General features: G+C 37.5%; 1 pseudogene; it reads right to left on the minus strand.

Annotated features, from left to right (window-relative positions):
- Window positions 1-3377: 3377 nt before the first annotated feature.
- On the minus strand, window positions 3378-5636 carry LOC112823171 (heat shock protein HSP 90-beta pseudogene; annotated as a pseudogene).
- Window positions 5637-22235: the final 16599 nt, after the last annotated feature.

Consider the following 22235-nt stretch of genomic DNA (forward strand, 5'->3'; position numbering starts at 1 on the left):
AATTACACCAGATAATTGCAACTGCCAGGCACCAAGCAACTCCTTCTCATTCTGTTCTTTCAGTGGCAAATCAACAATTGCAACCCTTGCCTATTTGTGTAGATGAATTTAATAAGCAAACAGCCCTTTTATGTTAATGGTTTACTGGCATTCATGGGCCTGGCAGGAGAAATGTGCTGGGGGAGGGTTTGCTAATGGCAGCACATAATCACATTAATTAAAATATAACTGCCATTTAAAGATTTGTAGTGTGGAATTAGAGCATGTTGGGAACTGAGAAAATCAAGCTAGAGTGCATATTAGCACCATTACTCTGTGCTCCCTGCACAGCAGTCAGCAACCTCATGTGTCATAAATGTAATTTATGAGTGCTATTTGCTTTGAAATATATGTTTTTAGTTCACTCATTAGAATGTAAAAATTTGCAGTGTCTGCTTCAGGAGGTTCAAAATAAATTCACTACAAGCTGAGACCCATGATCTGCTTTTAACACATCCCTCAACAATGGATTTTTTAATTATGACTTTTATAATTTCTTAGAGCAAAACCAACTGTCTCCTCTTCTGGAGACAGATTTAAGTCTCAATGCTACCATAAATTGTGTATTTTTAGCTAGACTTCTATAATGTACTGTAATCTTTATTGGGCCTTTAATAAATACGGTCCTTAATTTTGTCACTTTGTTCTAAAGCAGGTCGGGGGAAACTGCTCGATGCTTTAAGGTTGGGCACATGCCGGGAGGACAGTTGGGAAAATTTCTTGTACAGCTTTTCATTAGCCTGTCCCTGAGATCCACTCATTAGTTTTAAAACTATCCTTGATCTAAATCAGACCCATTTGTACTGCACCTACAAAGAGACTCGGAACATACAAACCCTGGATAAATTGCCAAGGGGCCAAGGCAATACCTAGGGGAACGATGCTTAATTGATTCTTAATAATGTCAAAATGATTCTAGTTCCAGGAGCCAGCTGACTGTGACCAAATCCCACTTTACCAAAGCCTTAAACCTTTAACCAAGGAAAAATTGACAACGAATTTTTATTTCCCTTTGTTCCACTGACCCATAAAGTCTCCTAATTTCACAACTACAGTTTTGACCGCTAAGTAGAGGCAATTGACTGAAATACAGTATGTTGGACTCTTGCAGTCTATGCGTTGCTATTTTTGTAAATCGCTTGGACAGCTTTCCAACACCGGTAACTTGAGTATGTTATAGCTAAAGAGATTAATGCTGTGGCAGCCCCAGAAACACCAACAGCCCAGCCACTCTAATGAAGGATCTTTTCACGGGGAGGCCAGTGCCATAGCTAATATTGTTTCTCAAGCTAAACCCTTGTTTCACTGAGGAAGCAGATTTTCTTGAGCCAAGGATGGCTGCTCCTAAATCTTCAGCCCTGTAATGGTTCAATAGGTTCATTAGGTAGAAAGGTAGAACGCAGGACCGTGTACGGCTGCTCTTCATGTCTAGCAAGATGTTAAAAAGGAGACAGCTGATCCAAAATGGAGTCACTTGGGCTCAACCCCACCAGAGCAAACCAAGACTTAATACTTCACCAGTTTCAACCCCCAGGAATATAACCTTTAACCAGTCAACATGGAATTACTTGGTCATCACGAGTGAGATAACCCACCCGATAGATTCCTTCCATTCCCCTTCGGAAGATGACCTTGCCTGAAACAATGCATTCTTTGCTTACAATTTCCTTTTCCCATCCCTTTTCTGCCTTTAAAAATATTTCTCTTTCTACGGTTTTCAGCGGAGCTCCTTTCTGTTTGCTAGATGGGATGCTCATTTAATAAAGGCAATTTGATCTTTAAATTTGCTCAGTTGAATTTTTGTTATTTAACAGAGATAAGACATTAAAAATGCAGTAAGACTATGATACAGCCCCAATGCTTAGGATTTGCTTTCTAGCCAGAGAGGGTGCTGTGTTGACATTTTCTACCCCCGTTTTCTTATATTTAGTTCTTTCTAACTAGTGGCATGTCATTTTAGGGTAAATTATTGGGTCAGGGGAACACTCCCTGCCTACAAAACAGAATTTTCATTATGTTTTGCTTTTTCTTTCTGTGTAGATCTTATATTGATTCATATATATGGCCTCTAAATAATTATGTCTCCTGAAGGGTCATTTCTGGTGTGCAGGGTAGTTAGAATGGTAACTATAGAATTTATGCCTGGAAAAACATCCAAGGATCATCCCATGCAAATATTTAACTACTTAGGAAATTGAGATTCACCTCAGATAATTAAGTGGTTGGTCAGAGATCACATGACAAGCGAATGCAAAGATGTGGTAAACCCGGATCTTTTGATCTTTCACCAATTTATCTGTCAAAGCAGTCCGTCCCTATGTTCTACTAGAAAAACTAGGAATATTTTGTTTCTGTTTTTTGTAGGTTAATTGGTGAGTTTTGCTGTCAGTTTGCTTTACTTCTGTTTAACAAACATGCATTGTTAGGCCTTTGACAAGGCCCCAAAGATTCAAATACGAAAAAGACATGGGCTCTGCATGAGAGTAGTCCAGTTTGCTGGGAGAGAAAATCCCCCACGAAAATAGATCTATTTAGTCTCACATGGGAAGTGCTAAGATAGAGATGTATGCCAGGTCTCTTAGAAATATGTGGAGGTCCTTAAACATCTCAGAAGAAAGGAAGCACATGTTTAAAAAGATGTACCAAACAGAACAATGTGTGAAGAAAAATCTACATGTTTCTTGTACCACCAAGGATTCTGGTGGAAAGAAGGAGGGTGACAGGAGATGGAGTATACAGGCTAAATCGCATGCCATATGCAGGACACTGGATCAGATGATGGAAGGCCATTTATATGTTCTCCACATGAGGGTGACATGGTCAGATTTGTATATTAGATTGATCATTATGTGATAATTCAGCGGATAGGTTAGGGAACAAAATTTGAGGCAGAGAAACAAGTCAGGAAGCCGTTGTAATGGGACAGCAACTGTAGGAATAAAGAGGAAAGGTACTTGAAGAAAAGATTTATATGTGAAGAATGAGGAGAGGATAATCTATGTCTCCTCGGCCTCGGAGGTAGAGGTCAGCGTCATGGTGTTTCTAATTGATCTTTTCCCTCACTTGCTTTGACTTATGCTTTACTTTGAAGATGCAGGGACTTCAGTTTTGTTTTTTTGTTTGGTTTGGTTTGGTTTGGTTTGGTATAAAACTGTATCTTCTTTATTTTGCATACTTTGATCTCAGAACAAAATAAAAAAAAAAACCACAATCCACATTCAAACCCCATCTAATATCAGAAGGGATAGGTCTTGAGGGCCTTCTTTCCTGCCTCAAAGATAGGAGAAAAAAAGAAAAAAAACACTAGACATCAGCAGAGGGAACCAGGCGAACAGGGGCCACTCAGCGCTTCTGGGGAGCCATGGGGACACTATACAGAGGGCACAAGGTCTGCAGGTAGAACTAATCTACTTCTTCCAAGCGAGAGGCATCCTCATCACCCTCAAGGTGGGGGATCTCATCAGGGACAGCAGCACTGGGTTCCTCTGCCGTCACTTCATCTTCATCAATGCCCAGGCCTAGCTTGATCATGCGGTAGACGTGGTTGGAATGAGTCTGGGGATCCTCGAGTGAGAAGCCAGAGGAGAACAGAGCTGTTTCAAACAGCAACACCACCAGGTCCTTGACTGCCTTGTCATTCTTGTCCACCTCGGCCTTCTGCCGCAGCATCTCCATGATGGGGTGGTCAAGGTTGATCTCCAGGTGCTTCTTGGCCATCATATAGCCCATCATAGAGTTGTCCCAAAAGGCCTGGGCTTTCATGGTCCACTCCATGTTGGCCATTCAGCCATAGGTGCTAGTCACAATGCAGCAGGGTGAAGACACTAGCCTGTTGGAGACTGTCACCTTCTCAAACTTCTTATCCAAGATTTCTTTCATGAGTTTGCAGAGGTTCTTGAACTTGGCCTTGCTCTCCTCCATTTTCTTCTTCTCCTCTTCATCCTCAGGCAGCTCCAGGCCCTCCTTGGTAACCGAGACCAGACTCTTCCTGTCAAACTCCTTGAGCTGCTGCACACAGTACTCATCGATAGGCTCTGTCATATATACTACCTCGAAGCCCTGCTTCCACACTCGCTCCACAAAAGCAGAGTTGGTAGCCTGCTCTTTGCTCTCACCAGTGATGTAATAGATGGACTTCTGGGTCTCTTTCATGCGGGATACATACTCTGAAAAAGAAGTCATCTCATCCCCAGCCTGGGAGGTGTGGTAACGCAGCAGCTCAGAAAGGCGGCACCGGTTAGTAGAGTCCTCAAGGATTCCAAGCTTTAGGTTTTTAGAGAACGCCTCATAGAATTTCTTATAGTTCTCCTTGTCTTCTGCCAGTTCAGAGAAGAGCTCAAGGCACTTCTTCACAATATTTTTGCGAATGACCTTCAAGATTTTGCTCTGCTGGAGCATTTCTCGGGAGATATTCAAGGGCAGGTCCTCGGAGTCAACCACACCACGGATGAAGTTGAGATACTCTGGTATCAGTTCATCACAGCTGTCCGTGATGAACACACGGCGAACGTAGAGTTTGATGTTGTTCTTTTTCTTCTTGTTCTCAAAGAGGTCAAAAGGGGCCCGACGGGGGATAAACAGCAATGCCCTGAATTCCAGCTGACCTTCTACAGAGAAATGCTTGACTGCCAAGTGGTCTTCCCAGCGATTAGTAAGACTCTTGTAAAACTCTCCATATTCCTCCTGGGTAATGTCCTCAGGGCTTCTGGTCCAAATGGGCTTGGTCTTGTTCAGTTCTTCCTGATCTATGTATTTCTCCTTAATCTTCTTTGTTTTCTTTTTCTTGTCCTTCCCACTCTCATCCTCCTCATCTGAGCCCACATCTTCAATCCTGGGCTTCTCCTCATCATCTTTATCTTCTTCCCATTTCTCCCCTTTTTCCTCCTTTGCCTCATCATCACTGATTTCTTTCTCTCGTTCCTTCTCCAAAGGGTGATGGGATAACCTATCAACTGCAAATGCTTCTTCACCACTTCTTTGACACGTCTCTCCTCTAAATACTCTGTCTGGTCTTCTTTAAGATGGAGAATGACTTTAGTACCCTCGCCAATGGGCTCACTATAGTCTGCATGTACAGTGAAGGAGCCCCCAGCAGAAGACTCCCAGGCATACTGCTCATCATCATTGTGCTTTGTGATAACCACCACCTTCTCTGCCACCAGGTAGGCAGGATAAAAGCCAACGCCAAATTGTCCAATCATGGAGATGTCTGCACCAGCCTGAAGAGCCTCCATGAATGCTTTATTTCCGGACTTGGCAATGGTTCCCAAATTATTTATGAGATCGGCTTTGGTCATGCCAATGCCTGTGTCCACCAGAGTCAGGGTGAATTCCTGGGGGTTGGAGATGATGTCAATTTTCAGCTCTTTACCGCTGTCCAACTTGGAAGGGTCTCTCAGGCTCTCATAGCGAATCTTGTCCAAGGCATCAGAAGCATTACTGATTAACTCCCAAAGGAAAATTTCCTTGTTAGGATAGAAGGTATTGATGACGAGGGACATGAGTTGGGCAATTTCTGCCTGGACGGCAAAAGACTCCACCTCCTTCTCTCCATGGTGCACTTCCTCAGGCATCTTAAAGGAGAAGAGCTGCAAGCACTACAGTCCACGGTGGGTAGGGACTGCATCCGGCTACATCTCCACAACAAGGCTGCGTGAGGGTGACTCAAGAGAAGGAACTTTAGTTTTAAGTTAGTACTTTGGAGGCAGTATAGAAGTTTAAAAAAATGACTTTGGAGTAAAACAAACCTGAATTGAAGCTGTGGCTCTATCATTTTATTTACTATGGTATTACTTCACTCACTGGTTGGGTTACTTTGGACAAGACATTAACCTCTCCCAGACTCAGATTTTGAATGTGTAACATTGTATTTTTTTTTTAAAGATAATAATGTGACCAATGCTCTGGTTTTAGAAGATGCTTAGCTTCATGCCTGGAACATGGAAAGTGATCCAAAAATGGCACCTGTTATTATTATTGCTCAATAAGAAGTGAGGCTAAGGGAAACTTTAGATAAAATTGAAGCTTTAAATGTTAACATCTCTACTCTTGGGATCATGAATGATACTTCTTTTGTCTCACTTAGCAAATGGCATCATGTTGGCATAAAACAAGTACTTAAGAAAATTTGTCCAATATATGCAAAAAATAAATGACTATCTCTATCCATCCTTATACAGATAAAGAGGACTCCCATTTCCTGTTACAGTCATGTATTTAAACTGAAAGAAAATTCTACCTACAACATTGCATGCTCCACTAAATGTTAAATGACAAGGCAGAGTTTCCAGTAATGAGATTAGGGAATGCCATCACTCCACAGTCACTGAAACCAGGTTCATTGCAATTCAGCACTATAGCACAGGGACTTGGGATGCTTAATTTAAAGCTATCATTATTGTTTTTATATGAAAAGAGACTTAGAATTGGAAATAGCCACTCACCAGCTTTCCTGGAGTGCCCCTGTTCCGGGTATGAGTAAGTGGTTTCTTTGGGCCTTTACCGACATGTAGGACTGCACGTGCCAACTTTCCAAAGTGTAGGTACCTGGCGATAGATTATAGCAGTCAGACTGGTAAAGGTGAGGATTATTTCCCAATTCTAACTATAAAGATGAAGCTGAGTCACTATTAAAGTTTACTTTCTATTTAGAAAAGAAATTTTGGAAAAAAAATAGTTTATGGGGATCCAATTTCTGCCTTACTTCTACCCTTCACACTATTTCTCAGACATGTTTTCAAATGGACAGGCAAGTAGGCAATATTTTTTCAATGAATCACTATGAATTAACTGGGCAGCCTCTCTGTGTATAACATGATGACATGGTAGGAGCACTATAGTCCATTAGATAGCATGTCACCTGTTATATAATCCTGGAACAAAGCTAGCACCACAAGCAAATAGAGGATCAACTGAAAAAGGAAAATGATCCAGAAACTTGGTGGAATGCTAAGGGACGATTAAAGTGTAAGTGACTTATGGTTGTAAGATGTCTGGTTATTTAGCAGATAAACTGAACATCAAGGTCTTCACTTAATGTCTTGAATGAAAATCTGAGAATACCATATGGCAGCAGATTTCACTGCCATAGCTAAAAGAGAGTCTATATCACTGAGTCTGACAGCTTCAAGTCATGGCAGCTCTCCAAACTTGGCAGTGCTTCCAGAATTCTGATTCATCTGGAAATAAAATGATTTGGATGAACACTTGACCCAAGACCAAGTGTTAAGAGGTAAAAAGTAATGTCTAGGGAAGGTACTGTGCTTAATATTCCCCTTCATACTGCTCACATGTGAACACACCTATATGCCTTTTGGTATTCCTTGTGCTGTGATTCCATATTGTTTTGTTAATTATCTCTTATGGAAATATTTAATAATATATGTATGTCTGTATCTCTATCTGTCGATCTATCTATCTACCTATATCTCTGATATTTTTTAATTTGATTTTATTATGTTATGTTAATCACCATACATTACATCATTAGTTTTTGATGTAGTGTTCCGTGATTCATTGTTTGTGTATAACACCCAGTGCTCCATTCAATACGTGCCCTCTTTAATACCCATCACCAGGCTAACCCATCCCTCCACCCTTCTCCCCTCTAGAACCCTCAGTTTGTTATATCTCTGATATTTTGTAATTTCCTCAATCATTAGACCATTGAAAGAGTGTCTGGCACATAAAAGGAACTTTATAAAGAGCACTGTATGTTTAATGGAGAGATAGAAATCCGGTGGGAAAACTAACATATTCTATGAGCAAAAAAACTGCCCCAAAATTTCCATTTTAAGATAGATTTGAGTCCATGCTGCTAGTCTTCCAGTTCTGTTCTAGATTCCTAGAAATAATTGATGTGATATTGCTTTACAACCATAGCTGTGCAGAAAAACAAGAAAAGTACCTCTTAGTTGACCAGAAAATATGAAGACATCAACTAGAAAAATAGAAGACAAGATCATATTGAAACTTCTGAAATAAAATAAAATAAAATAAAAACTTCTAAAATAAAACATGAAAATCAGTCTCTGTTTCAACTAGGCACACAAAAGAAGAAAATCATATAATTGTCAAAAATATTTACATCTTTAAGTGTGATGTTAAGCCTGGCATGAAGGATGAAGGACATGGTAACAAATTATAAAACGTGTTTTTCTATCTGTGCTCATCACTATCCTGCAGCGACAAGGGTGGAAGAAGCTTCTAGAGCAGAATCCCTTGGAGATACTGGTTGCGGTGCCTTGTGAGAGAAGCAGGTGTTTTGGGGAGAAGAACACAGCACACACCAAAGGCTGTCTCCAAAGCAAGCATTCAGAAGGAGTCAACTTATGCTCTCTGGAACTTGGAATGTATGGACCTGTATTCATTAGTACCTACAACTTTTTAATATGAACTTACCCATTTAATTTCATTTAATAAATTTTGCTTCAAATTTTAACATTTTAAACAACACTCTTGGCACCCCCTACTGTTGTATTTGCTCCTTTTATTTTTCTCAAGAAGAAAAAATTTCTAAATTTCTTTCAAACGAAGGAGGATGTTATATTAGGGTTCTCCAGAGAAACAGAACCAATATATGTTACTTCCATCTAAATTAAACTGAAGGTGGAAGGTGGAAGCATCTTCACAGACATACCCAGAAATGATGTTTAATCAGCTATCTGGGCATCCCAGACAAGTTGACACATAAAATTAACCATCACAGGCACCTTGTGAAGATACATGCGCATTGAAATACAAGCTGGGAATCCTTAAGATCAGAGATTTGCAGGTTTTCTGGAGGAAAAAAAACTTTTTGTTCAATATTTAAGTTTTGCAGACGCAAGTCAAAATTGAAAATATTTAGGTAGTTACATAACAGGGAAAACAAATTTCCACAAAATTTAAAATTTAACAATAATTAAATAAAATTGCTTGTAATACTAGTTGGCTTATGAGAAGAATGGAATTCTTTTCTGAGGGGACAGCGTCTCATTTAGCTGAGATTCAGAGTTAGTGTTCCCTATCAGCAAAATCAATTGCAGGGCGCCTGGGTGGCTCAGTTGGTTAAGCGACTGCCTTCAGCTCAGGTCACGATCCTGGGGTCCTGGGATCGAGTCCCGCATCAGACTCCCCACTCAGCGGGGAGTCTGCTTCTCCCTCTGACCCTTCCCCCCTCTCATGCTCTCTCTGTCTCATTCTTTCTCTCTCAAATAAATAAATAAAGTCTTTAAAAAAATCAATTGCAAATTACAAATGTTTATCTGTTCTTAATGATCTGTTATGAGATTTTTTTATATTTAGTCTTTGAATATTTTGGTGTTCTATCACACACCATGGCTTAAAATGTGTGAGTTTTAACTGCCTCACATCTTTTTGTAGTACATCAATGCACAGTGATGTAATCACCACCTAGAGTGTCTATCCCAAATATTCATTCTACTGTGCCATTGTACCATAAACACAACCATACACAATCCATAAATAAATGTGTGTGCCTATGTTCTAATAACTTTATTTATGGACACTGAAATTGGAATTTCATGTAGTTCTTATTTATAACTATTTTTCTTATTTAGATTTTTAAATCATTTAAAATTGCAAAACAATTCTTTGTAAATAGTACAAAAATAGGAGAATGGCTGTATTTGGCTCATGGGCTATTGTTTACTGATCCCTCTATTGGAAATAGAGGAATTTCTAATGAATGCGTACTTTTTCAATCTCTCGTGGGTCATTTGCTGTTTTTTCATAGTGCCCCTGCTGCTCTTTGATCTTCATTTCCTGATACTATCTATTTTCCAGACTCCTTATCCCCTCCTCAAAATATCTTTTCTCTTTCCCATGACTTCTTTATTAATTTCTCGATTTCTGCTCCTTCATGGTATATATACAGTACACTTTTCACTTTGGCTATGCCCTTACTTTTCTTCACAGAATCTAATTAGCTTCAGTTGTCACCCCTAAATTGCCATTAACTCAGTGTTTTCTAGTTCAGTATACCACAAGAGAGAATTTGATTGACCTCATGCATTATTTTACCATACTCATGTCATACATAAGTCACAGATTTGCCTAAGAATTGATTGTCCTTGGATTCAAAGTACACCCTCAGTTTACCCAGCAACAGGGAAGTGGTAGTGAGCCCATGCAGTTCTAAATATGGTCATCTCTTTAAGAAGGGCTGAGTGGTGAACATGGCTACTTAGAAGGAACTTCAAAGGGAGACAGTCATTTTGAGGCTTGGTTTGTCCCATGAGTCTTTTTATTTGTTTATACTTGCATGTTAAATCTCAGTATGTCCTTTAATTTCAAATGACCTAAATCACTTTGATTTCAGGTGTGTTTTTTCAAATATTAGGTGGTTTAATTCCTTCTTAGTATTTTACCTTATAAGGGATTTTTCTGTATTCAGGATTATGTCTATTATTTACTCTTCTGGGTGAATGTTACAATTATCTTGGTAATTCTCATAAAATATCATACTGTAATTTTAATTGAAGTTTTATTTAATGTCTTTAGATTAATTTAGAGAGAAGTGAAACTTTTACCAATTTTTATCTTCTCATCCAGAAACAGTTGACATTTTATTAAAGACTTTTTTCATATATATTTCACCAAACTTTGTGTTTTTCTTCATATTGGGTATAATCCAGTAGTTTATTTGTATTATTTCTATTTCAAACAATGTTTTAACTATATTTTTAAATTACTTAGTAAATATACATACGAGCTTCTGTATCTGTGTATATATGTATATTTTTCTAGTCTTATCTCAGTTGTCTAGAACTTCCAGAGTAATATGTAATAATAGTAGGGTAGCATGCTTATCTTTTTTTTCCACTTTAATGGGAATGTTTTTGATGTTTCTTCTTCTTCTTTTTTATCCAGCAAAAACTTTTGAATATTTATTATACACTCAAAAATGTCCTAGGATCTTGGGATAGGCTCTTGCACAATACAAACAAAGAGCTTTGAGCTTTTGAGACTGCGCTTTAGCAAGGGAAACAGTGAACGATAAGCATAATAAATAAGTAAGCAGTATAGTGTGTAAGCAGATGATAAAAATAATGGAAGAAACTAAAAGGTAGGGTAAGGTCTAGGGGATTAAGAAAAAAGGAGTGAGAGAGTGGGCTACGATTTTAAATATGGTGGTTAGGGTAAATCTCGGGGAGAAGAAGACATTTAAGTAGAAGCATAATGGACAATTTCTAACACATTTTCTATTGTTACTGGTCTATTCTGGTTTCTCAATTTGATCTAATTTTATGTGAGCGCTTTATATGTGTCTGAAAAAAATTCATACAATATTGTATTTAAAGTTTATTGATATCACACTATAATTAGCGATGATTTCTCAGTCTCTTCTGTATCTCAAAACTAATGTTATTTTTAAAAAATGGTTGACATGAAATGTATCTGTGTCTCTTTAAAGTACTGCGCTTGGTTTTCTTTATTTAGTTTTTACATTTTGTCATTTATTATTTTTGTTATTAATTCCTTTAAACATTTTTCATGGCTTTCCTGCTTTTTCTAGTTACTTGAATGAATTACCTAGCTAATTAATTAATTTATTTTTGTTCCTAAAATATTCATTGAAATTTAGAGTAAGAGCTCTTAAAGACTAAGACTGGAACAAAATTAATCATAAAAATATGATGATACTGGATTTTATCCTGTAGAATAAAATGCATTTCCATGAGTCCATACTGATACAAATTATCAAATAAGAAATTCATTCAAGCTGTATATTTTCCAAGATGTGTCATTTGACTATATCTCTTAGGTTTTCATATATAAAGATCTTTTATTTTTCTTCAGTTTCTTAAAGGAGTTCTTCACTTAAAGAAGTCATGTAATACCTTTTGGGAAAATTGTCTTAAACAAATATATAATTATTTCTATAATTTAAAAAACAGTGTGTGATAACAAATAACGAATAAAATATTGACTCTGAATCTTTGTATTTAGACTGGAATGCACATTTGATGTCTCTATGCAAGATGCTTTATGCTGACCAAAAAAAGCATTATCTTTTAGGGCTGGTCAACTCATCTACCCTCCCCACCTCTAACGCTTTGAAAACATAAACTGGTGTCGCACTCAAACTCAGTGTTGGACTAGATTCAGACGCTGCACTTATTGATAAGTACTTTTCTTATTTCTGGCCTTCATATGAAAACTCTCTTTTCATCTTCCTCAAATCCATAACACTCCACAAACTTTCTATTGAAATATTAAGTACACATTGCCAAAAATTTTCTGTTGTGATTTGTTTTTCAGCTTTGCGTGAAAAAGAATAAAAGACTGGGAGCCAGGAACAGCACCTAGCGCATTCATGAGCAATGCAGCAGGATCCCAGAAAAATAATTTTTCAGTTATCCCAAAGATTCCACATTGAAATATGTTGCTCTTGATTCCTCTCACAGGAGGACATAAAATTACCTGGAGAATGGCATAGGTAGTGTTCCCATTATCTATAAGTATCCTCTGATAATCTCTGAAAATTTTGCCATTTAATGAAGCTAGAAGTTTTTTAGTGACTATTGGTATGTTTCCATTAACGAAGCACTGTTATATTATGATACAGAATAGCGTGTGCTATGCTGATGGCCTCTGACCCTGCTCCTCTGTAGAGTGAGACAGACAGCTCCTTTCATAAAGGTCTCCTTTGCCTCCTAGTGCTGGTAGGTAGGCTTTTATCTTTTTGTTTTGTTTTAACTCCAATTCCTTAATCTTGCAGCTAGGAAAAATTCCTGAATTTTGCCAACACTTTCAATCAGGAGGACTGTGTCTTTGAAAATCCAAATTATATTTTGGATTTCACGACTCTGGAAGGATATTTTTTTCTATCAATTTTTAGTGTTTGTGAATCATTTGTATATATATATATATATGTATATATATATATGTATGTGTGTATACATATATATTTTTTTAAAGATTTTATTCATTTGAGACACAGATACAAAGAAAGACAGCATGAGCAGGGAGAGAGGCAGAGGGAGAGGGAGAAGCAGGCTCCCCGCTGAGCCAGGAGCCCAGTATGGGGCTCGATCCCAGGACCCTGGGACCATGACCTGAGCCGAAGGCAGAAGCTTAACCATCTGAGCCACCCAGGCATCCCCATTCATATATATTTTAAAAGAAAAATAGAAGAAGGCATGACAGGAATTAGTGGACTAAAACTATTTTAATGTAGTCTATTTTAAACAATATTTCAGTCTGAAATATTCACTAGTTCTATTGTTCTTTTTTTCTATTGTTCTTAAATATTTATTAGATCAGAATATTTCAAACGTTAGTAAATGCTTTGCATAACTTCAATTTATTGTTTAGATAAAGTAATTTTCTTATAGGAGAATATGCATAATTTTGTATATTTTTATTGATAGACTTGAACCTCGTCATGTAAAAAAAACAAAGTTAAACTTGACTCTTTACATTTGTTTACACTAGTTTCAAAAGATAATTTATATAAATAAGAGAATAAACATAAATGTTTGGATTTATTAATGATGATTTAAAATTAAGAATGCTGAGTTTAAGGTATTTTAATTTATATATTATGAACTCAAGAAAAGATACTAGCTTTTTAAAATCTATTTTGTTTTGGGGGGAAGAATAATAAAAATAAGTTAGAACTCCATATCATTAAAGGAAGAAGATGTTATGTAAGCAAGTTTATGTATTAAAAACCTAATTTTGAAACTGAAACTCTTAAAATATTTTTATATTTATTTGGCTAAAATATTTTAGCTATTTTCATTTTGGTTTAACCGAAAGTTTGTCTTCTTAGAGTTCTTTCCCCCTACAATCAGGCTGTATTTTCAGCCTCTATAAGTCTTTGGGAAAATTCCAGATCTTTTCTGACTCACTTAATATAAGGTGTATTCCCCAATTCATAATCTTTTTTTATAGTTCCAATCTTCTGTTGCAGTCAGTGACATAAGTTTAAACTGATGTTTCCCTAAGCTTTCCCTTCTACTTTTGGCTCTAAATATGGACATTTATTGTATGAAAGAAAAAAGGAAGGAAAGCAGATGGAATCCCAGGCATAAGAAATAATTACAATATGCATGTACTGGGCTCAGTCTATTAAGCAGCTGCCTTCAGCTCAGGCCCTGGGATCGAGTTCCGCACAGGGCTCCCTGCTCAGTGAGGAGCCTGCTTCTCCTTCTGCCTGCCACTCCGCCTGCTTGTGCTCTCTCCCTCTCTGTTTCAAATAAAAATAAAATCTTTAAAAAAAATACGCATGTAACCACACAGTAGGTTGTTTTAATCACAATAACAACTTAGCTTGTTTCCTTTGCATTTATTGTTCACACATTCACTTGTTAACAGAATAAAAGACTAGTCATTCCTGCTGTACCACATTTAATCACAGCAGAATTAAAGATACAGAAAATCCTGTAGCAAGGTGGTGGTTGCACCATTAATGGAAGACACACAAATACTTTCACCACCACGAATAAAGTATAAATAAATATAATCTCTGAGGCATGGTGGACAGAACATATTTGTCAAAAAAATAGAAAAAATTGATAACTATTTTTCAATGTTTACAAATTATTTTTATTAACAACTATGACGCCAAAGTAGCCAGCAAATTCAGTACACTAAACTGAAAATCAACTGGAATTCAAATGTGTCATTAGAATATGTGTGAGCAATAGATTGGTTAAATGCTCTGTGAGACATATTGTAAATGTGTGAGACAACCTGTAAATTTAGTCTTGATATTCTCACTGATCTTCAATAAACATTTCATCATTGTTAAATTAAGGTAAATAAAATCAACAAGAAAGAAAGAGGGTATTATGTTAAGTGAACTAAGTCAGAGAAAGACAAATACTGTATGATTCTCACTTATATGCAGGAATCTGAAAAAAACCAAACTCATAAAAAAAGAGATCAAATTCATGGTTGCTAGAGGCAGGGGTGAGGGGTGGGGAGAAATGGGTAAATGTGGCCAAACTTCCTAAAACATACATAAGTTCTGGGGATGTAATGCATAGCATGGTAACTATAGTTAACAATAGTGTTTTGTATTTTTCAAAGTTGCTTAGAGAGTAAATCTTAAAAGTTCTCATTATACGTAATAAAAATTTGTGACTATGTTTAGGTGACAAATGTTAACTAAATTTATTGTAATCATTTCATAATTTATAGGTATATCATATATCATTATGTTGTATACTTTAAACTTACATTATGTTGTATACTTTAAACTTACAGAATGTTATATGTCGTATCTCAATAAAACTAGAAACAAACTATCATACGGTTTCACTCATATGTGGAGCATAAGTAATAGTGCAGAGGACCATAGGGGAAGGGAGGGAAAACTGAACGGGAAGAAATCAGAGAGGGAGACAAACCCTGAGAGACTCTTGACTCCAGCAAACAAACTGAGGGTTACAGAAGGGATGGGGGTGACAGGATGGGGTAACCGGGTGATGGGTATTAAGGAGGGGAGGTGTGCTGAGCACTGGGTGTTATACACAACTCATGAATTACTGACCACTACATCAAAAACTAATGATGTACTATATGTTGGCTAATTGAACATAATAAAAAAATAAATAATTTTTTAAATTTTTTTAAAAAGAGAAAATACAAGCCATCATACTATCCCCCCCAAAAATAATGATAAGATCCAAGAAGAGTAAAAATACTTAATCCCTCCATTCTCTTTTTGCATCTTTTTTCTTTAAATTATATGCAGAAAAGGTAAGAAAAGTTAAGATACCCCCTTGAGAGAGTTGTGTGAAACAGAAGATGACCCTTCTCCAATGGATGTTAACTGTGAGTATGACCAATGCAAATTCTCAGGTCAAAAAAAAAAACCTCTTATGATCAATTTTCTTTCAAAAATACTTATACCTAATTTGTTAAGAGTTGTATATTGGTAGGGATAGTAATGATTTTGCTTTTGAACAACCTGAGGGGCAAATTCATGCATTTTAATTGTTAAGACAAATAAAATCTATATTTTTCATATACCCATTTCAGAGTAGAAATTAAAAACAACAATTTTCTGAAAACTATTTCAAGCAAACTGTTAAATTAACTAGAGAAATGCAATTATTTTTAAACAATAATAGAATTAATGTGAAAATAGTCCTAAAGAAGAGTCTTTGCCACTGCTTTAGGTAGTTTTACTATAATCACTGAAACAACGCACGCCCAAGTGTGTCTTGGGGCACTTCTAGAGTGTAGACTTCCATTGGTGCAGGTTTACTTCCATTCTTTTTTTTTTTAAGATCTATTTATTGACTTGAGAGAGGGAGAGTGAGAGAGAGCACGCATGCGTGAGCAGGGGGCGAGGCAGAGTGAGAGGGAAAGAATCTCAAAAAGCTCGCCACTGAGCACAGAACCCAACCACGCAGGGCTCCATTCCACAACCCGGAGATCATGACATGAACAGAAATCAAAAGCCCGAAGCTTAACCGACTGAGCCACCCAGGCACCCCACTTCCATTCCTATTGGTGCAAATATTTGAGATCTTTCTGCAAATACAGGATAGATTTCAAAGATGTTAGGCAAACAGGAAACACCATGGAAAACTTCTACTTCCAATTTTTAATTTAATAAAGTGGTAGAAGAACAAAGGAGCAACAGTTCACAGATTCCTATGTAACTCAATAGAAATGGAGAGCATGAAATGAAAAGAAAAAACAAATTTAATATATGGAAATGTATTACTTGAAACATTTCAAGGAGAATGTCGAATACTGTGGCGCATTTTGAGATAGAAAACAATCTCTGTGTATACGCCCATCTTTCTTCAACACCCACTTCTTTGTTCTCTGCTTCAGAATCTTCTGTTGGTGCCTTCACCCCACCACTGTCTCTCTTTCAGGGGCTCCTCCACACCCCTATGGTTCTCCTAGGAGCACCTTGACAGCTCAGAGTTGTCCTGTGGCAAGGAACTGAAACCTGATCTAGTCCACGTGCAGCCAGCTGAAGAAGGTGACAGCATTCATCTCCTTGCTCGTGAGAACAGAAAGCCAACAGCTAAGAACTATCTGGGTTTACCTAAGTCTGTGGCCACTTGCCTGACTAAGCAAAAAACAGTCTGATTGGTTCATCACTAATCGTCCTAACAATTTGCATATTCATAATAAAGTAAACTTAGAAATCAATCCCCACTGCTAAAGCCTCTTGCATAAATAAATAATAACCACCACTTGACAGTGCTTTACAGTTTCAAAGACACATTTCCTTATTATACGGGTCACAGTTATTAACCCACTTAAAGATGCTGCTGAAGTTCAGGGTGAGGCAGTGAATCACAATTGACCTGAGAAATAGGCATTCAACACTTCTGCCCTCACTCCTGGTCAGATTTGTTACCTGTTTACCACATGACAGCTCGGTGGCACATGCAAGGAATTCAGGACAGTTAGAAGACAGCCCCTTTCCCTGAAGAGTTTACAGTCCCCCCGAGAAAAAAGAGACGCTGACGGGTGCTTGTGAATGCTATGTCATACGAAATCTCCCCCGACAGAGGGATACTGTAGGCACTATCCGAGGACAGATGTTGCATATGGGGAGGTATGTGTGCCTTTTGAGGCAGAGTCTTCCGGGGGGGGCGGTGTTTGACTTGAATCTTAAAAAATGATGATAGGGGAGTGGGAAGAGGATGGCAGGACAAGGAGATGGCAAATCTATAAAAAAAGAAAAGAAAAACTATAGTGTGTGTTCCAAGACACACAATCCCTTACCACAAGAGCATAAAAAGCAAAAGTAGGTTCAGGATGAAGTTGGAGAGGGAAGAGAGAGAAGATCATGGAGGGTCCTATCATTGCTAACAAGGATTTGGGGCTTTACTTTTTTTTAAGATTTTATTTATGTATTTGAGAGAGAGAGAATGAGATAGAGAGAGAGCATGAGAGGGGGGAGGATCAGAGGGAGAAGCAGACTCCCTGCTGAGCAGGGAGCCCGATGCGGGACTCGATCCCGGGACTCCAGGATCATGACCTGAGCCGAAGGCAGTCGCTTAACCAACTGAGCCACCCAGGCGCCCAGGTTGTGGGGTTTTAATCAACATGAGCTGATTGCTTATTTTAGATAGCCTGCTTACAATTTGAAGAGGATGAATTCTAGTGAGAGAAGACTCCTCATTATCCTATAATAAAAGTTAGCATTAAAGGTATTATGGGGGATAAAAGAAGACACATCCCTGAGTCTCAAGCAGTTTATATATGATTTTTAAAAAGTACGTATTTATCCATGCAAACACACAATCTAGTCAAGATCAAAAGTAGTGATGTATCTATTAAGTGCTATTACACTTGTCTGAAATTATTAAAGAAAGCTTCCTAAAGGAGTTCAGATATAAAAGACTGCTAGGATTCTCACTGAAGAAAAGAGGAGGAAGAATATTTCAGAGAGAAGAGCGGAATATAAAAAAGCAGAGAGTGGGAAATAGAAAATAGATTGTTGTGTTTGGAACAATGAGAAAATCAGAATGGCTGGAAAGCGAGACAACTGACAGTTGCCACCCTGCTTCGTTGTTATTGCCAACAGGACTCAAATTTCTTACTAACAGGAACTGGAATGTTCGCCTGTTTGTGAGAAAGGCGTGGGTTTCTTTAATGTTTCATGCAAACATTATTGATGATATTTTTTCCAGTGATCATTATAGTCAAAATTAAATTCAAAGATAAAGAAAAATAGGGAAAGAGATTAAAAGAAATGAACCATTTTTACTTTAGAATGGATGTGACATACCAAATGGGAGCTATAGGAGTTAATTGATATCATAAACTCTAAGACAGCGCAGAATGTATGGGGAACTATGGGAAATAGAAATAGGCAAATGTTTGACAAAGATGTTTCTTCACATTCTCTTTGCCTGCAAATTGATGATTTCTCCACTGTGAAGACATAGTCTACATGCAAAGCCAGATGCCATAACAAAGGTCTATTGTGTGTCCTGCAGTTATTCAAATGTTATATTCTTTCTCACTCAGAATATGAGTCAGTATCAATACCACTGGCTGAATATAAGAATAGAAATGTGACTGATGCTTTGATTGAAAGGTTTTGAGCTTGGTTTCCCTTGAGGAATTCTCTTCCTATAAGTCTTTGTTTTCCTGGCATTTTACTCATTATACCATAATGCTCATCAGAGAATTCATATCAGATCTAAATACTGGCATTTGACTGTAAAATTTTATATTTAAAGGATGCAGTTTGGCTGTTTATAACGTATAAATGCCAGTTTATTTCTCTGGGAAGGGTCACAGAGAATAAACCAGTAATTTTCCCTCACTGACATCAGTGGAAACTGCTTCCTGTTAGATCAATGCATAAAAATTCAGTTTTAATGCCTTTTCAGTACCTTAGCATTGACATCTGTATGTTTAGAAATGAGTGTTGAAAACCTTCAGCATTTTATAAATGAAAAGAAAAAATTATTTAATTATAAATAGTGTCTAAATATTATGATTATTTTTGCTAGTGATAACACCAAGAGATGATCCAGGGACAAATAAATATATATTTTTCCAATTTATATGTTGATAAAGTCACTTAAGTAAATAAAACCCAGTATTCTCTGCAGAGCAGTACATTATTCTCTATACACACAAATAATTATGAAAGAATAAGGCGTTTGTAGGAATTTATCATGTATAGTATTCTACCTTGCATCTATCATGCAATGAAGCATTAAAAGACAACTTACAGAGAAGGGAATATTTTAAATTATTGAGTTATAAATACTTTGCAAACCATTTCTTCTGATAAACTTATTTCCTGATCAGAGCAATGTTGTATAAATTTTGATCACTCTATATTTTTTCCATCTGTACTTCTTTCAAGTTCAAGTCTGGATATCTTGAGTTTGTTGCTTGTCCCCCGTTAAACTGCCTGAACCCTATCTCAAAGCTTGAACCATGCTTATGTTACATAACACCCAGGGGGGAGTTTGTTTCCTGCAGGGACTCCGTTAAAAAGATGCCTTTTCCACATAAAGATCTTTAATATTTCTGAAATCACATTTTCCCTGAATGTTAAAATCTGCTTTCCATTACACTGTAATGGTAAATGTTTTTACTTGGGCATCTGTGATCCAAAGGTTTCCTCAGCAGGGTCCCTTAACAGTCTCTTAAAGTAAACCTGAGGAGCACCCCTCGGGAAGTGTGGCTCACCAAGCTCAGCCCAGCAGCAGCAGGCCTTGCTGCTCGCCGGGGAATCAGATCAATGGACCAGCACGGGAGCTCTCAGTGCGCTGGGCCACTTCTTAGCTAATTGTTCATAATCAAGTCCACGTTTCCAAAAACAACAAAGTTAAGAGTTTATATTTTTAAGAGGTGAAAAGGGAAGAAAGAAAGCAAATATATGAGGCACCTAGAGTAGTCAAACTTATGGAGACAAAAAGTGGACAGTGGTCGCCAGGGCTTGGAATCAGAAGGGAGGAATGGGGAATTACTGCTTAATGGATATAGGATGGGACACTAAAAGCATCCTAGAGATAGATAGTGGCGATCATTGAACGACAACGTGAATGTACCTAATGCCACTGAACTGTATACTTAAAAATGATAAATTTTATGTACATTTTTCTACAATAAGAAAAATTCTTATTTTTAGGGGCGCCTGGGTGGCTTAGTCAGTGAAGCGTCTACTTTTGGCTCAGGTCATGATCCCAGGTTCAGGTCATTATCCCAGGGTCCTGGGATGGAGCCCTGAGTCAGGCTCTCTGCTTAGCAGGGAGTCTGCTTCTCGCTCTCTCTCTGCAGCTCCCTCTGCTCGTGCTCTCTCTCTCTCACTCTCTCTCCTAAATAAATAAATAAAATCTTTAAAAAAAAAAAAAGCTCAGGAAATTGGTGGCTTGGAGAACTATAACCACCATGACGGCTTTCTCTGGGTGAGTGGTTGGCACCTTAATTTCCTATGATAATGGTTTCCAATGATGAGAGCCCCCACAGTGTCAGGACCTACAGTCTATAAAAGCTGACTGACTGGACTATGGCATATGAGGGGAAAATGTTGCTCTACAGTGCAGAAAGGTAGAGTCACTCCTTCCTGAGTAACTTCAGAAGTGTATAACACAGATGGGACTGTGAAAAAATTTAGATATTATTTGAACTCATGAATATTGTGCTAAGAAGTTTGTTGCTAGGCAATTATGGTTAAAATGGGCGAATCTTCAGCCTCATGAAGAGTACTTAATGACACTTCCAAGTGGAAATTTGGCTTTTCTATTTATCACCAAATATCAAAATCAGACCTTCTTATAGGAGGCAATAATTTTAGTACAAAGAAAATCAACCATAATACAGTTACACATATGTAAATGTTAAGTATATACATAAATCAGAAAGACAATCATGTTTGCTTGAAGCCAGAATGGATTACCAATCTTCAGTAATCTTTTTTTTTTGAAAAAATGATTATCCAGAGAATAAATTCACTAGTTCTAATTTTAGTACTTCTTCATCATCAAGAGGAAAAGTGATTAAATATTTAGCACTCACAACTCTCTATGGAGTAGTTATTACCATTTCCATTATAAGATGAGGAGAAAACACTAAGAAGGATTAAATAAATTGCCTGAGGACACATTGCCGGACAGCACAAACAGGATTCAAACTTGTATCTGACTAAAAACAGGTGCTTTTACTTCCTTATGTTTCCTTCCAATTAATAATTATTAAAATTGTATCTTAAGAAGGATACTGGGAAGACCCTACATAAGCTAAAATAAACATAAGGTTCCTACTTCCTACGGATTAACAGATACAGCACAATCGCAGATATAATGATATAATCCTCATACATGTAGAAGAGGAACTGATCATTAAGACTTGAACTTTCCAGGAAAGTCTTCAAGTGAAGCTACGAAAGCAGCAGACGAGGAACTCCTGCACGAGGAGCATGCTCACAACAGGCGGATGCCTTCCTGTGAATCATCACAGACCCATGAGACAAACTCTTATATAGAGTGGATGATAAATAGTTATTGAATTAACGAGTATGAGGCTAATTAATAAAATAGTTTGGCTGGAGGGAAGGTTTTATGCAGAAAAATGATAAAAGGTAAAACTGACCAGAGACGTGAAGGGAGCTTGTAGAATGATTTCACTGTGAGACCATGAATATTAAACTTTACCCTCTAGAAAATGGGGAAGTGACATAAGTTGGATAATAAAAGACAGAGTGGATTTGTTGTCTAGGAGGGATTGGAAGGGGAAAGATT

The sequence above is a fragment of the Callorhinus ursinus genome, unplaced genomic scaffold (assembly GCF_003265705.2).
Source record: "Callorhinus ursinus isolate GAN/ISIS: 27379988/994484 unplaced genomic scaffold, GSC_fseal_2.0 scaffold5, whole genome shotgun sequence".
Classification (NCBI taxonomy): Eukaryota; Metazoa; Chordata; class Mammalia; order Carnivora; family Otariidae; genus Callorhinus; species Callorhinus ursinus.